Here is a 16,122-nt window from a genome sequence, read left to right as displayed (position 1 = left end):
AATGGAACACCCTGGTGATACATACCCCAGCAGCTTTCCTGCCTGATGCCCTGCTCCCTGAAAATCCCAGATCACTCTGGCATCCTGACCCAGCCCAGAGTGATCCACCACAGCCCATGCCCAGATCTCTTTGAATCGGTTCAGTTGGGTTTTCTACTGATTGTGGCTCACAGCCCTAATATATTACCCAGTGGCGTGGCATGGGGAGGGGCACAGGGGAGGCTGCCCCAGGCACAAAATTATTAGGGGTATAAAATTTCAACACCCAGTGCTGCCACAACACAACTGCGTGCTTCCATTGCTGGGCTCCATTGATAACGGCTTCTCCATGAGAACCAGGAAGTGACCTCTCCAGACGATGAAACTGCTTCTTTCCTTATCTCTATGGCTGCAGTCTCCTGTGTGACACAGATGCCGTTAGGCAGTTGAATGTGCCATTTTCCAACCTCCACGTGGCCCCGGTAGTTGGCAAGCCATGCTACGCCACTGGTATTACCTTTAGAATCAGCAAGGTGCTGGGGAAACACAATTGCTATCATGGAATCATAGAACTGTAGAGTTCATAGAATCATAGAATCATAGAATCATAGAGTTGGAAGAGACCACAAGGGCCATCGGGTCCAACCCCCTGCCAAGCAGGAAACACCATCAGAGCTCTCCTGACATATGGTTGTCAAGCCTCTGCTTAAAGACCTCCAAAGAAGGAGACTCCACCACACTCCTTGGCAGCAAATTCCACTGTCGAACAGCTCATACTGTCAGGAATTTCTTCCTAATGTTTAGGTGGAATCTTCTTTCCTGCAGTTTGGATCCATTGCTCCATGTCCGCTTCTCTGGAGCAGCAGAAAACAACCTTTCTCCCTCCTCTATGTGACATCCTTTTATATATTTGAACATGGCTATCATATCACCCCTTAACCTCCTCTTCTCCAGGCTAAACATGCCCAGCTCCCTTAGCCGTTCCTCATAAGGCATCGTTTCCAGGCCTTTGACCATTTTGGTTGCCCTCCTCTGGACACGTTCCAGTTTGTCAGTGTCCTTCTTGAACTGTGGCGCCCAGAACTGGACACAGTACTCCAGGTGAGGTCTGACCAGAGCAGAATACAGTGGCACTATTACTTCCCTTGATCTAGATGCTATACTCCTATTGATGCAGCCCAGAATTGCATTGGCTTTTTTAGCTGCCGCGTCACACTGTTGGCTCATGTCAAGTTTGCGGTCAACCAAGACTCCTAGATCCTTTTCACATGTACTGCTCTCAAGCCAGGTGTCACCCATCTTGTATTTGTGCCTCTCATTTTTTTTGCCCAAGTGCAATACTTTACATTTCTCCCTGTTAAAATTCATCTTGTTTGTTTTGGCCCAGTTCTCTAATCTGTCAAGGTCGTTTTGAAGTGTGATCCTGTCCTCTGGGGTGTTAGCCACCCCTCCCAGTTTGGTGTCATCTGCAAATTTGATCAGGATGCCCTTGAGTCCATCATCCAAGTCGTTGATAAAGATGTTGAATAAGACTGGGCCCAAGACAGAACCCTGTGGCACCCCACTAGTCACTCTTCTCCAGGATGAAGAGGAACCATTGATGAGCACCCTTTGGGTTCGGTCAGTCAGCCAGTTACAAATCCACTGAGTGGTAGCATAGTCAAGACCGCATTTTACCAGCTTCTTTACAAGAATATCATGGGGCACCTTGTCAAATGCCTTGCTGAAATCAAGGTAGGCTACATCCACTGCGTTCCCTTCATCTACCAGGCTTGTAATTCTGTCAAAAAACGAGATCAGGTTAGTCTGACATGACTTATTTTTCAGAAATCCATGCTGACTATTGGTGATCACAGCATTCCTTTCTAGGTGCTCACAGACTGTTTGCTTAATGATCTGCTCCAGAATCTTCCCTGGTATTGATGTCAGACTGATTGGGCGGTAATTATTTGGGTCCTCTCTTTTCCCCTTTTTGAAAATAGGGACAACATTTGCCCTCCTCCAGTCTGCCGGGACTTCGCCTGTTCTCCAGGAATTCTCAAAGATGACTGCCAGTGGTTCTGAGATCACATCTGCCAGTTCTTTTAATACTCTTGGATGCAGTTCATCTGGCCCTGGAGACTTAAATACATCTAAACTAGCCAAGTATTCTTGTACTATCTCCTTAGTTATTCTGGGCTGTGTTTCCTCTGCTGAATCATTTGCTCCAAATTCTTCAGGTCGGGCATTGTTTTCTTTATCGGAGAAGACTGAGGCAAAGAAGGCATTGAAGAGTTCAGCCCTTTCTGTGTCCCCTGTTTGCATTTCACCATCTTCTCCTCTGAGTGACCCCAGTTGGAAGGGTCCACAAGGGTCATCTAGTCCAACCCCATGAAATGCAGGAAGCGTTTGCCCAGCATGGGGATCAAACCCACAACCATGAAATTAAGAGTCTCATGTTCTACCAACTGAGCTATCCCTGAGCCTGCTAATGGGTTTCTCATTCATATCTGGTTTGCCATTGCAGGAAACAGGACCATGGACTAGATATATTTTAGGCTGCAATCCTAACCCCATTTACTTTGGAGTAATCCCATCAAATTCAGAAGGCTTTACTTCTGAGTAGGCATAGTTAGATTGGCAGCCTTTGTCTGATTCAACAGGGCTCTTCTGGCGTCCTTTGTGCCTTTAATAGCAGCTTGATCTGCTGGAACTATCAAGTGGCGCTTTCCCAAATGCAATTCCCTGATAACTGCTGCAGATCAGGCTGCTGTTCCAGAAACAGCAAAGCCCTTTGAAAAGTTGACCGTGCACGTTAGTGAGTCCCTCTCCATAATATGGATGAAAAGAAGAAAATGCACTGAAGGGTTTTAATGCTTATTCTGACTGGTTAAATATAGGAACATAGGAAGCTGGAATATATCAGTGTGGTGTAGTGGTTAAGAGCAGTAGTCTTGTAATCTGGGGAACCAGGTTCGCTTCCCCGCTCCTCCACATGCAGCTGCTGGGTGACCTTGGGCCAGTCACACTTCTCTGAAGTCTCTCAGCCCCACTCACCTCACAGAGTGTTTGTTGTGGGGGAGGAAGGGAAAGGAGAATGTTAGCCGCTTTGAGACTCCTTAAGGGAGTGAAAGGTGGGATATCAAATCCAAACTCTTCTTCTTCTTCTTCTTACCATTGGTGCATCTAGCCCAGTAATGTCCACACTGACTGGCAGCAGATCTCCAAGGTGCCTCTCCCATCCCTACCTGGAAATGCCGGACTTTTTGCTTGCAAAGCAGATGCTCTACCACTGAGCTTCCCAATATGCTTGTCAAATGGTGCTAACAACATAGTTCATATCTGTTGGTCCTTGCCAACAATGGGAATCATTAGGGGCTTATATTCCTGCTAACAGGTCAGATCCACAGTTTTAGAAGCCTTTGGAAAGAATTTTTTTTTAAGTGGTTAGCTATGAGCAATGGGGTTCTAAACAGCAGGTTTTAAACTGCCAGATGACAGAGGGCTGGAAATGAAGTTTCCCAAGGCAGAAGTCGAGATGCTATGACAGGTGGCGCTGGACCACAACGCACAACTGCAGGAACCCTGGAAAATAGGATTTTGTTTCATGAAATACAAAGCCCTTCCTTAAAGTGTGCCAAACCCAGGCATGGACCAAGTATGCACATGTTTGCAAAGGGAATCTCATCATATGCCTTCCCACTTAAACCACAACATCTCCTCAGAGCTCTAATTAAAGAAGGAGGCAACACCCTCTGGCAAACCGACTCGCACTAAGCCGGAACTGTGTTTGCTTGATGGCCAAAAGAGATGCCAAGTCTATTGATAGCACCACAAAGTGCTTGTCGTCTGATGTAAGATGTACAGTACCCATACGGCATTCAGTAGTCTCTGTGTTGTTTTCAAGATAAAATGTCTGTTCTTTTTTAGTGAAGTACATTTGCTGTTCAATACCCTATGGGATTCTTTATTTTCCATCCCACTTTCTTATCTGAGGAGCTCAAGGTGGCATACATTGTCTTCCCCATCCTCACTTATCTCCCACAGCAACCCTGTGAGGTAGTTTAGGCTGGGAGAAAGCAATGACTGGTCCAAGGTTACCCAGTGAGCTTCATGGCCGAGTGGGGATTTTAACCCTGGTGTTCCAGGTCCTAGGACAGTGTTTCCCAAACTTGGGTCCCCAGCTGTTTTGGGACTATTCCCATCATCCCTGACCACTGGTCTTGCTAGCTAGGGATGATGGGTGTTGTAGTCCCAAAACAGCTGGAGATCTAGGTTTGGCAAACACTGCCCTAGTATGACACTGTAACTACCATACCAAACTGGCTCTCTATTTTTAATAGTACAGTGGTACCTCGGGTTACATATGCTTCAGGTTACAGACTCCGTTAGCCCAGAAATAGTACCTCGGGTTAAGAACTTTGCTTCAGGATGAGAACAGAAATTGTGCTCCGGCGGCGTGGTGGCAGCAGGAGGCCCCATTAGCTAAAGTGGTGCTTCAGGTTAAGAACAGTTTCAGGTTAAGAACGGACCTCCAGAACAAATTAAGTACTTAACCCGAGGTACCACTGTAGTAGTTGTATCCAAAGATATACATTCATGAGAAAGACTTTGGGAGTAAACCCCAAGGGAAAATCCATACCCACTGCCTTGCAGGATACCTTTGGGAGGAGAAAATGCTAAGGAGGAAACCCTACACATATCTGGAGTGGAGTCCCTAAGACAGTTGGATAGTGCCGTGTATGCCTCTTTCCAGCAACTCCTGCAGCCAAGCTGGTGCCAAACGGTTTTCTTTTCTTTTCTTTGGACCACATCAATGAGGCTGAGACGGAGCTTCTTGTCATCCGGGCAGCCCAGGACCCCCATACGCATTGACCTGGTTTGTGCCCTGAGAGGTTTGCTAACACAGCAAAAACAATGTGGGAGGCAGCATTTAAAAGTTACTGGTTTCTGCAGCCACAGTAGGAGCTGTGATTTTCCATCAGTTTGACATCACCCCCAGATGCAGGTAAAGAAAGGTAAGGACCCCTGGACAGATAAGTCCAGTCAAAGGCAACTATGGGGGTGAGGCGCTCACCTCGCTTCAGGCTGAGGGACCCAGTGTTTGTCCACAGACAGTTTTTTCAGTTCATGTGGCCAGCATGGCTAAACTGCTTCTGGTGCAACAGAACACCATGATGGAAGCCAGAGCACACAGAAATGCAGCTTACCTGCCTGCTGGAGCGGTACCTATTTATCTACTTACACTGGCGTGCTTTCGAAGTGCTGGGTTGGCAGAAGCTGGGACAGAGCAACGGAAGCTCACCCCATTGTGTGGATTCGAACCACCAACCTTCTGATCAGCAAGACCAAGAGACTCAGTGGTTTAGACCGCAGCACCAGCCACTCCCTTGCCCCCTGGATGCACACTCCATTGTCTCTCAAGACAGACAGGTGCCAACAAATATCCAAAGCATCCAAAATAGTGGCATTAGAGTTTCACTGGTGCAGCAGCAATTCCATTTCCTCTCCCCATCCCCACCCTGCACCCCAAAATCTTGTCTGGAGGGTCCCCATCACTCCAGAGCTGATTTTGAGGGGGACTGCAGAGGAATGGAGAAGAGGGATAAGGTGATATCTTACTGTTAATATGCCCTGAGCTTTCCAATGGGCTCACAGTTTTTTTCAGAGTATGCATGCATTTTTCCTGTTATGCACTGGCTCAAAAATCACAACACAGAGGAAGGAAAATTTAAATGATTGTAATAAAATTAATAAAAATAGCTGCTACAGAGACACAGGCAAATAAAAAGTTAATTACACATCTACAAATCATTAAACCAGAAGATACTTACAACTGTCTGTCAAATTATAGAGACATGAGGTACACTTAAATCAATATTAGGAAACATTTGCAAAAAACCTCTAATTTGAAACTTCATATTTGCACTGTAACACATCTTCATTGATCTTAAAGCATAAATTTGGACTATGCATTAATAAATTGTGTCCAATTCTCCCTAAATCACTCGTTGTTTTTTCTTTTCTTTTGTTACAAATTCCCTTAGTTCTCATCAAAAAGTGGCTTACATCAGTTTCCACCAGTTTTTCATAAATGTTAATAGCCTTTCTCCCTGGGGGCTCACAGTCCACGGCAATCAAATAATTTATGGTATAAAAGGCCCCAAATGAAATGAAAATGTTATTCTAAACATGAAACCTTTTTTAAAAAGATAATATATACCATACCTTAAATGGCCAGTCCAAAAGTCATCCAAAGGAGAGATGGGTTCGTTTGTTTTTAACCACCTTCCAAATATATTTTCCTTATTAAGCTGCTACAGAGTGGACTGGGTTGGGTAGGGGAACAGAGCTCAGTTCCCCGGAGTAATGGTGGTGATCTCTCTGGAGCTCTGCCCAGGCGGCAGAGGGCTCTTCACTCCCAAGTTCATGAGGGCTCTTCCTTTCCACCAGCAGCATCAATGATCAGCCAGTAGTGGCAAGTGAGAAAAGTGCTGCAGAGAGCAATGGGATGGGGGAAATAGCAGAAAAAACTGTCTGCAGAAGTGGACAAATGCCAGCTCTCTTGGCCTTTAAAGCAAGATGAGCGCCGCAACCCCAGAGTCGTTCACGACTGGACTTAATTGTCAGAGGTCCCTTTACCTTTACCTTTACTTTTAGTCATAGTCATTTAGTGCATGTGGCACTTTACAGAGTAAGCTAAGCAAAAAAAAAAAAAGAAGAAGAAGAAAGAAAGGTCCCTGCCTCAAGGGGATTACAATTTATTTTTTCTTTTGGGGGGGGCAATAAGGGAATGCAAGAACTGAGGATATTATTTATTTTATTACATTATATTTGCATTAAACCTGTCTTCTAGTTATTTTCCAGACCTGCTTAGCTTCATCAAGATGGCGGCCTCATGCGCCTCCAGCTCATACTCTGGGTAAGAAGAGATCAATGAGAGCAAATGCATTTCCACATTAGGAAATTGTGATATTGCAAACATATTGCAATATTCACAATAGCACTTTCTGTATGGGTAGAACTAGAAATGGTTGCACTGAAAATTATATCTGGGCTGTGCAAATTCCTTTTAATACTGTGGAATTCTTGTGCTCTGTTTGCAGTAGGTTGAATTTCATTGTGAAACTTTGAAAATGTCTATAAAAGTTTTAATTATATAAAAAAGAATGCTTAACTTGTTCATCATAGCATTACAGATATGAATTTCTGGTGTGCAATCCTGGGAATGGGGGGACCTCAACATATATGTATGTATGTATGTATTACAGGCGACCAGGGTTCCCTGGCATTCTTTTGGACTGGGGTGGGGCAGTAGTGTAAGAATTAAGTCCCAGGTCCAATATCTAGCATTGGTTTGGCAAGGACACTTGCCTGAAATGCTAAGTCAGTGTAGACAGTATTGAGCTAGATGGACCAATGTTGTTGTTGTTTAGTCGTTTAGTCGTGTCCGACTCTTCATGACCCCATGGACCAGAGCACGCCAGGCACTCCTGTCTTCCACTGCCTCCTGCAGTTTGGTCAAACTCATGCTGGTAGCTTCGAGAACACTGTCCAACCATCTTGTCCTCTGTCGTCCCCTTCTCCTTGTGCCCTCAATCTTTCCCAACATCAGGGTCTTTTCCAGGGAGTCTTCTCTTCTCATGAGGTGGCCAAAGTATTGGAGCCTCAGCTTCACTATCTGTCCTTCCAGTGAGCACTCAGGGCTGATTTCCTTAAGAATGGATAGGTTTGATCTTCTTGCAGTCCATGGGACTCTCAAGAGTCTCCTCCAGCACCATAATTCAAAAGCATCAATTCTTCGGCGATCTGCCTTCTTTATGGTCCAGCTCTCACTTCCATACATCACTACTGGGGAAACCATAGCTTTAACTATACGGACCTTTGTTGGCTATGTGATGTCTCTGCTTTGGTCTGAGTCAACATAAAGCAGCTTCCTATGTTCCTGTGCAATAAATGAAGAAGGCCAAGGATTAAGCAGATACACAGAATGAGCAGCAGTTGTCTGGATACCTTGTTCACATCCTCAAGCTGCAGAAACTGAACAAACAATATGGGACCAGATGGAGCTCTGAGCATTTCCATAGACAGGCCTGATTCGACTGCTGCATTCAAGTTACAGTGGATGCAAGGGATTTTACCCTCCATCTGCCTTCCAAGCATGCCACAGCAGGCCTCTGTGGGTTTCTTAACATCACCAGATGTGCCAAATTTCAGTAGGCTGCAAATTACCCAGAAAAGCTGCCCTAGGTAGCACAGTGAAGTTGCAATGGTGTCAGAAAAGAATTATTGATTTGCCAACATCACAGCCACTGAGTAGGCTTGAGAGTGAGCTCTCAGGAGTGTTGAAACTCATCCAGCATAAATCATGCCATTTCACTTCTAACTCTCTTCCTACTTGCTTCCTTCTCCCCAGAATATCAAAGAGCTTATTGGGCTCTGCTCAGTAGAAGAGGGCACTTAGGAGAAATGATGTCAACCAGAGTGACCAAAACTTCAACAGGGAGCACCAGCCATGACAACCAGAAACTCCTCAAGGGCTCTCTGTAATCCTGTGGATTTTATAAACTCCCTGGGCCAGATTATCATAACTGGTTCCCCCACCCCTGCAGAAGGGAATGGCTGTGGTGATCGTAATAATCCATGACCTGATCATGGATGAGATCAACAAGAAATGATCTGACCATGACAAGAGAGTTAGAGTGAGGAAAGCCAGCCTCAGCCTCCCTGTCAAGGCATTTTCAAGCATGACCATGGAGGGCCCCCAAGACTAATAAATAATAAATGATAATAATAATAAATAATTTTTATTTATACCCCACCCCTCATGGTTCAAAAACCGGGCTCAGGGTGGCTAACAACAAATTTTAAACACTTAATTATAAAAGCAGCATAAAATACAGTATAAAAACATGAATAACAATAAAAATCAAAAATCAATTTAGGGGAAATAAGCATTTGATAATCCCCAGGGCTAGCTGGCTGAATTGGTCCTACTTGGGCCAGCAAGGAGGCCAGGGGAGAATTAGCTGTGGGGTCTCAGAGTGGGTAATCTTCATCAAAGGGGAGGGGAGGGAAGAGAAGGGAAATAAAAGATCAGGCTGAATTCAGGTGGAATAGCTCTGTCTTACAGACCCGACGGAAGGTTAAATCCCGAAGGACCCTAGTCTCATGGGACAGAGCATTCCACCAGGTTGGAGCCTTCACTGACTAACAACCTGGAAGTGATCAACACCCAACCTCTGTCACACCTTATTCAGGCTGTCTGCTGGGCAGGGCAGTGGGAGATGTTCCAGAAGAATCCCAAAATCATCCTGAGTGCCCAACACAAGATACACTCAAAACCGGGACACAACCAGACTCTGCGACAGACTCACAGAGCCACTGAGTGCACCGGCGCCATAATGGGTGAGGGAGTTGCCTGTATATGAGATTGCTTGAAAGGTGGAACAGCAACACCATGCCAGGCCTCAGTGGGATGGGAATGAAAGCTCTTTTCAAGCTATTAGAAAGCATGCTTTGTAAACATGCCCAGGGGTTGTAGCAGCGCAGCGCAGCCCCCAGGCTCTGCCCCACACACCTCAAACTCCACTCTTTCTGAGAAGCAAGGGAATCAAATCCAGGTTGGGATTATGACTGAGCATCTCAAAACTGGAATGCCTCCCTCGCCAGCATATTGCAAAAATTGTAATCCTGTTCATCAGGAGAGGAACCTGAGATTCAGATATCGGGCATTAGTTTAGGATGAACGCATCATCCTGTGAGCCTGAAATTAATGAAAAACAAAACCAAATCCAGCCTTAGATATTCTTCTGCTTTGTTCTCTTTCTTGTTTATCTGCTTCAACCTCACCTCATAAATGTGTGCAGTGATAAAAGACACCTTCAACATTATTCCTCTCAGTTGACTGGAGAAATGGAGATGTTTTCCGATTAGGTGCGTTATTAAACGTGACGGTTGTGCACCGCAAAGGAACTTTATTACTGCTGAAGTCATTAAATTCCCCTCTAAAGTTTTGCATTTGCCTGCAGATTGCAACAAAGGGCTCCTGCCGTGCTGCGATCTTCCCGCCTTCAGAAGCTGTCAGAGGTGTGTGAATGACATGCCGCTTATCTTAAGAGTCCCCCACCACCACCACCACCAGAGGATAAGAAGATGGTTGTGCTAATTCAAAAATTCAAATGTCAGCATGTGGGAAAATGCACTGCTATTGAAAGCCTTTGCATGATTACATTTTATGGTACACAGTAGGGAGAAGTGCTGACAACTTAATAGTGTGTGAAGTATCAACACCTGACCTTGTACGGTAACGCTTGGTGAGGAGCTTTCTTTTCTAATTTTGATTTTGACTAAATTAGGAATATGTGTTAATCATATGCCGCCACACTTAAAAAAAAATATGTTTACATCCTCAACTATTACCTTGCTATCATGAAACAAAACGTAGAATGCTAATCTGCTTTTTGTCATACACTATCTTATATTTTTATTTATTTGTATTTGTATCTCAATGTGGCATACTTTGTTTTCCTCCTCCCCATTTTATCCTCACAAGAACCCAGTGAGCTTCATGCCTGAGTGGGGATTTGAACCTTATTCTCCCAGTGTTGGGGACTGACTGGACCATGAGGCGTGGTGGGAGGTGCCAGCCGGGGAACCACCAAAGGAAATCCCAAATTGATTGATTGATTGATTGATTGATTGATGATAGATATTTGAAGATGGCTATCATATCTTCTCACAGTCTCCGCTTATCCAGGCTAACCATACGTTCCTCATAAGGCTTAGTTTCCAAACCTTTGATCATCTTCGTCGCCCTTGTCTGCACTTATTCCAGCTTGTCAATATCTTTCTTAAATGGTGCTGCCCAGAACTAGCCAAAACTAGCTATTACTTTCCTTGATTTGGACACTTCTGTTGATGCCACCTTAAATAGGCTTCATATGGTTTTTATGCGTTGCAGGCCACCATGGGAAGACAGCATATTTTGAATGGCAGCATATAAACTCATGCATTAAAAATTAACAAGGCAGTTTCCCTACTGCAAAGCAATGAGACAATCTGCAATCTTCTGGAGCTGGTTCCCTTCAGTGACACATTCTGTTCTCCTCTATGTGACTCCATTCCTCTACATTTTAAAGGAAGCAACATGATCCAGCAGCTTTGTTTCTGCAGGTCTTAATAAGACCGAAACTTCCCACTTATCCCCACACACCTGTATCTTGCATCTCCATCGCCCTGATGCATGAGCCAAACATCTAGATCCCTTTGTTTCTTAATGAAGGGCTGTGGCACAGAAGAAAATAAGAAGCTCAGTAATTAGTTTTTCACAGTCAATTTGACAGGAAGCAGCTGCACAGAAAAACTAGGAGGCCTTTTGGTTGAGGGTGTTTGGATGGGTATCAATGTCCAGTAGATAGGTAGCTGGAAATTTCTCCTTCAGTTTTTTTAGCTACCCACCATCAGTTAATGAGAACAGAAACTGCATGTTGAAATTATCAAAGGGAAGAGAAAGCTTTGGGCTAATCCTCATGGATGGACTATTGCAGGGCTTTTGTTGCGCTTACTTTATTGCTGAAATGTCTGAGGGTTGTTTGTGAGATATGTATGTATGCCTGCATATATGTATATATGTATTTGATTTATATACTGCCCTTCATCCCTTTTTTAAGATGGGAGCTGCAGTCCATCCAAACAGACCATTCAATTTACCATCCTTACCAATCTGAAAAGTGATGCTAGTGTTTAGGCTTAATGATCATAATTGTCGAACGATTGTTCATTTTACACTCTTGCATGGTTTTTGAGGTTTTCTTAGCCTTAAGGACATTTTATACTTTAGCAGAGCAGCTGGTGAGATTTTGAAGACTGGGGAAGAATGCAGAGGAAAGAAAAAAGTCCTCATGAAAATTCAGCAGAGAAATTTAGTATGAATCTCTCCTAATAAACCCATCTTTGTATGCTGTTCTAATATGCACATTTTTTGCAAAGCATTTCCTCTTAAATGATGCATCTTTGTACGCTATTTTTCACTAACATATACACATTTATGCCCACTTTTCCCTAGTATATGCATCTTCCCTATTCTTGTATGCAATTTTGTCTTATATAGACATTTTTGGAAAGCAAGTTCCCTTAATATGGGGTATTTTGTATATTATTTTCACTAACATGTGCGTTTCTGTGCACACATTTTTGTAGGAATTACTTGGCTGCAGACCTGCGTTGCTAATTTCATAGCAGTGCAAATTTCAAAGGAAGTCTATGATTGGGAAAGTGAATTAGGTGAGTATAAATGTGAAATGAATCAAATCTTTGATATACGCTCTTTCCATAATTTTAGGCTGAGCCCAGAGAGGCAACAATTCCATTCATAACTTCAATCAATATAAAATAGAGCCTTAAACTAAAACTATGGTGAAATGTCTGTAACAAAAATGTGAGGTTGACCACCTTAGTTTGTATTGCTGCACCTGAAAGAAACCTGGCCTTGCTTTTGCTTCCCTTATGATGGCACATTGCTGTTCTTCAACTGAAACCATTAAATATATTCTGGTTTCTGTTACTTCCCACCATCACCACCATCATATACTTTATATCCATGTTTCCTCTTTAGCTAGGGGGTTTGGAGAGATAAGTAGATTCGCTTTCAAGTTTTCTGTGTTGTTGTTTTTTAAAGCCACATTCCAAATTCAACAATTGCAATGGCCAAAAGACACATTTTAAGGATAGCACGTCTATTGTGAAACTGTGCTCCTAATCTGCCATTTGAGAATCAAATTAACTTGATAAAAAGGCAATGCACAAAGCCACATTTCAAAAAGTAGCACAGCTGTCATCTTACACCATGCGTTCTTTAGGCTGCAAAAAAAAACTTCATCCGTCTCTGTATCTAGATTGAGAGATTGGCCCAGAACTGGAGACTTTGCATACATCCCCCTTCCAAATGTACCCCAAAATTGTTCTGAAACAGTGGCAGAGGGCCTGCTTTCCACTACGAAACCAGCACTGACAATCCAGAAATAAGGAATACTTATCTCCTCCTGGCAAGAAATTGCTGCCTAGCATGCCTTCGACATCAGTCTGCAGGAGACATGGGGATAGCTCTTTGGAACATAATAAGGGAGAGTAGAGAGGAGGTTGGGGGAGCAAATTACTTCCATAAGCAGCTATTGCGAGCACTGTATAAAAGTACCAGACTGTGTACAATGTATTGACAAGACTTACGAATGCACACAACAAAGTACTTACTGATAAAGACAGGCGCAGAAAACAGAGCACAGCTCTAAATAGAATACAAGCCTAACCTAAAATCCTAGGGACAGAATTGAAGGGGTGTAAGGAAAGTGACAGTGCCTGAATAATTAAGACTAAGACTAAGGCAACAAACTATTTTATTTTATTGGGATTGGGACTGATCAGGAAAGGATGGAAAACAAACAGGTGGAAGGCTGGGTAGGGTACTGTGAAGGAAACAAAACACAAACTGAACATACAGGTATGCCACCAAACATACAAAAAGTGAAGGCAGTGTGGTTAAAATAAAAATGCATTTTTATTGTATTTTTAATATTTTGCTGGAAGCAGCCCAGAGTGGCTGTGGAAACCCAGCCATATGGGTGGGGAATAATAATAATAATAGTAATAGTAATAAATAATAATAATAATAATAATAATAATAATAATAATAATAATAGACTTCACCTTTCCTCCCCCAAAACATTTTGGGAGACGGTTGAATAAAATTCTAGCCTGGCATTGGAAGGCAGAGCTCTCAATGATCTACGCAAGTCTAGCTCCACTTCTCCAGCCATCCTTGTGTTCTCCATAAATGATGTTGTGATTAAGAAATAGATTGGAGAAATAGTCTTTCTCTTGGAGAAATAGACTGGCACAAATTTTCCGCAAATCATTTTGGATCCGCCAAACACACTTGGGGATGCTTCGACCCAATCCAGATTCAGCACAAATCAGTATGAATCAACCTACCGTAATTTGGTTTGCGATTCAGACAAGCCCTGTTATCTACCACTTGAATCAAATGTGCAGATCCACATTCATTCAGAAGCAGGACCTGACCGTGTCTCCACTTGCATGGACCCAGCCCAACCGTTCAGACTGGCAAGCTTCTGGTTATAATTGTTTGCTTCTTGTAGTGTGGTGGTGGGGAAGATTATGCTTTTCTGTAAATGGGTAGTATGTATGTCCACTTTCAGTGTGCATTATTGTGTTTAATTGACTTATTTATTTTGTACTCTTGTGTGTTTTATTGTTGGGAGTTGCTCTTTTGGTAAAAAGTGATGGGCAAATGAAATTATTATTCCTTCAAAGAGCTCAAGAAACAAAACATGGTTCTCCCCCTTTCCCATTTATAATTACAACAACTTGTAGGAAAGTAAGGGGCAGCGACTGGCCCAAGGTCACCCAGTGAGCTTCATCATCATCATCATCATCAAACCTTTTATTGGCATCACATACAAACATCCAAAACAAATCAATACAGAATTTTCTAGAACTAAGGTTCTAGAAAAAAAATTTAACAGTGACTGAGAGAGAGAGGTTTCAGAAGGAGACAGGATTAATATTGGTTAAGAAAGTGAAATACCTGGGGGTTAATATGACTGCTAAGAATGTGAATTTATTCAAAGATAATTATGAAAAATGTTGGATGGAAGTGAAAAAGGATTTAGAAATATGGTCAAATCTGAAGCTTTCATTGCTAGGCCGTATTGCTGTGATAAAAATGAATGTATTGCCAAGAATGTTGTTTTTGTTTCAAACATTGCAAATTTTGGATAAAATGGACTGTTTCAAGAAGTGGCAGAGGGATATTTCTAGATTCGTCTGGCAGGGCAAGAAGCCCAGAATAAAATTTAAAATACTAACTGATGTAAAAGAAAGAGGTGGATTTGCCCTGCCAGACCTTAAACTTTACTATGAATCAGCCGCATTTTGCTGGCTGAGAGAATGGCTGCTTCTTGAAAACACAGACATTTTGGACTTAGAAGGTTTCAACAATGTATTTGGGTGGCATGCATATCTGTGGTATGATAAGGTCAAAGCACATAAAGCATTTAAAAACCATATTGTAAGGAAAGCATTGTTTAATGTCTGGACAAGATATAAGGACCTACTTGAAAATAAAAACCCCAGGTGGTTGTCACCGATGGAAGCGAAGGCTCAGAAAAAGCTCAATATGGAGGCCAAATGGCCGAAATATGGGGAAATTCTGGAACAAGAGGGAGATAAATTGAAATTGCAGAGCTTTGAAAAACTAAAAAACAAAGTGAGAGATTGGCTTCATTATTATCAAATAATGGAGGCATACAATTTGGACAAGAAAATTGGCTTCCAGGTGGAAAAATCAAAATTGGAAACAGAACTGTTAGATCCCAAAACTAAGACTCTGTCAAGGATGTATAACTTGCTGTTGAAATGGAATACTCAGGATGAAACGGTGAAATCTGCTATGATTAAATGAGCACAAGATGTTGGACATAATATTATGATGGCTGACTGGGAACAGTTATGGACCACAGGTATGAAGTTTACGGCATGTAATGCCTTAAGAGAGAATATTATGAAAATGATGTACAGGTGGTACATGACACCAGTCAAGCTTGCAAAAATTTATCATTTGCCCGATAATAAATGTTGGAAATGTAAAGAAATTGAAGGTACATTCTTTCACCTTTGGTGGACGTGCCCAAGGATTAAGGCTTTCTGGGAGATGATATATAATGAAATGAAAAAGGTATTTAAATATACCTTTCTGAAGAAACCAGAGGCCTTTCTCCTGGGCATGGTCGGCCAATTGGTGCCAAAGAAGGATAGAACTTTCTTTATGTATGCTACAACAGCAGCAAGAATACTTATTGCAAAGTATTGGAAGACACAAGATCTACCCACCCTGGAAGAATGGCAGATGAAGGTGATGGACTATATGGAACTGGCGGAAATGACTGGCAGAATCCAAGACCAGGGAGACGAGTCGGAAGAAGATTGGAAGAAATTTAAAGACTATTTACAGAAATATTGCAAAATTAATGAATGTTAGAATGATGCGGGAATGAATTTATGTGGTTTTAGCAGTAATGTTATAAAGGAGTATGTAAAAATGGGTTGTTAACAGGTGAGAATGTAAAGTTACAATATATTAAGATA

This window comes from Podarcis raffonei, chromosome 1 (genome assembly GCF_027172205.1).
Source record: "Podarcis raffonei isolate rPodRaf1 chromosome 1, rPodRaf1.pri, whole genome shotgun sequence".
NCBI classification, from domain to species: Eukaryota; Metazoa; Chordata; class Lepidosauria; order Squamata; family Lacertidae; genus Podarcis; species Podarcis raffonei.
The sequence above is the reverse complement of the archived record's forward strand: the minus strand, read 5'-3'. Positions refer to the sequence as shown.